This window comes from Chrysochloris asiatica, unplaced genomic scaffold, assembly GCF_000296735.1.
Source record: "Chrysochloris asiatica unplaced genomic scaffold, ChrAsi1.0 scaffold00180, whole genome shotgun sequence".
NCBI lineage: Eukaryota > Metazoa > Chordata > Mammalia > Afrosoricida > Chrysochloridae > Chrysochloris > Chrysochloris asiatica.
Genome location: NW_006408698.1, coordinates 255,764 through 257,733, shown reverse-complemented (window position 1 = coordinate 257,733; position 1,970 = coordinate 255,764).

Genomic DNA, 1,970 nt, shown 5'->3' with positions numbered 1-1,970 from the left:
GCTACAAAGGCAAGAAGTGATTGGCTTACAAACTTTCTAGAGGGGACCTACATTCAGAGGGCGAGAAGGAAGATAGAGTCTCCACTGAGTAGTATAAAATCTGTCTAGGTGGGGCTGATGAAATTAAATGCAGATGGGTCTCTTGTGATACAATAGTGAATAATTGTTATCAGGACTGCTTGTGAGGGTTGGCAATGTAAAGGTAAACATTTTGTAGCAAGGAGGTGAGTGATTAACTTTTCAGCCTAGGAGCATAGGTCCCTGGGACCATCAAGGGAGAGGAGCAGAGAGTGGGACCCTACTCAGAGAAGCAGTGATGCCTGAGATGGAGGCAGAGACAATGATGTGGAGAGACGGAGCAGTTGGGGATTTTAGACACAGAGAATGAGAGGGGCTGTGTGCTGACGACCAGGGGGAAGGCTTGTAGTGCATACCCTTTGGTTGGTTGATGATGCATAGAGGGGATTGTAACCATAGCACTGAAATGATATACGATAGGATGAATGTAAAACTAATGTTCCCCCATGTAATCTATTACATAATTGACAATAAAACATTAAAAAAAAAAAAAAAAAAACAAGGACAGGGGCAGACTGTAACAATCAATTATTCATAAACAAATTCAAACTTATGGTGAAGAAAATGAAATGAAGTCCATGAGAGACAAAATATGACCTTTAATATATCCCACCTGAATTTAGAGATATCTGAAAAACATATTTGCTACATTAAACACTAAAGAGTGAAGACCAGAAGCGTTGTGGGATGACATGAAGAACATCATACATGAAGAAAGCAAAATTCTTTAAGAAGACAAGAAAGAAGGAAAAGGTCAAAATGGGTGTCAGAAGAGACACTGAAACTTACTCTCGAGAATAGAGATACTAAAGCAAATGGAAGAAATGAGGAGGTCTAAGAGCTGAACACAAAATTTCAAAGATCAGCTCGAGAAGGTAAAGCAAAACATTACAACAAAATGTGCAAAGATCTGGAATCAGAAAACCAAAAAGGAAGAACACGCTCAGAATTTCTCGAGCTGTGGGAACTGAAGAACAAATTCAGGCCTCGACTTTCATTTTTGAAAGATTATCTGGGAAAATTATTGAATGATGCAGAAAGAATCAAGAGAAGATGGAATGAATACATAGAGTCACTGTACCAAAAAGAAATGGCTAATATTCAACCATATCAAGAGGTAGCATATGATCAAGAGCCAATGGTACTGAAGGAGGAAGTACAAGGTGCATTGAAGGAATTGGCAAAGAACAAGGCACCAGGAATTGATGGAATACAAGTTGAAATCTTTCAAGAAAGTGAAGTGGCACAGGAGGCACTCACTTATCTCTGCCAAGAAATTTGGAGACGTCTATCTGTCTGACTGATGGGAAGAGATCCATATTTTGCCCATTCCAAAGAGAGGTGACCCAGTGGAATTCGGAAATCATCAGACCATGTCTGTGATATCCCATGTGATTAAAGTTTTACTAAAGTTGATACAGAAACGGCCAGAAGCATACATTGACAGAGAACTTCCAGAGGTTCAAGCCAGGTTCAGAAAAGGCCGTAGATCAAGGGATATCATTGCTGATGTCCAATGGATCTTGGCTGAAAGCAGAGAATATCAGAAAGATGTTTACCTGTGCTTTATTTACTGCACAAAGGCTTTCAGTTGTGTGGATCATGACAAGCTATGGACAACATTGCAAAGTATGAGTATTCCAGAACACTTAATTGTGCTCATGAGGAATGTACAAAGAGGCTGTTGTTATAACAGAACATTTCAACATTGAATGGTTTAAAATTAAGACAGGTGTGTGACAAGGTTGCACTTTTCCACCATACTTATTTTAGCTGCATGCTGACCAAATAAACCAAGAAGCTGAGATATATGATCAAAAACGTGGCATCAGAATTGGAGGAAGACTCATTAACAACCTGTGATATGCAGATGATACAACCTTGCTTGCTGA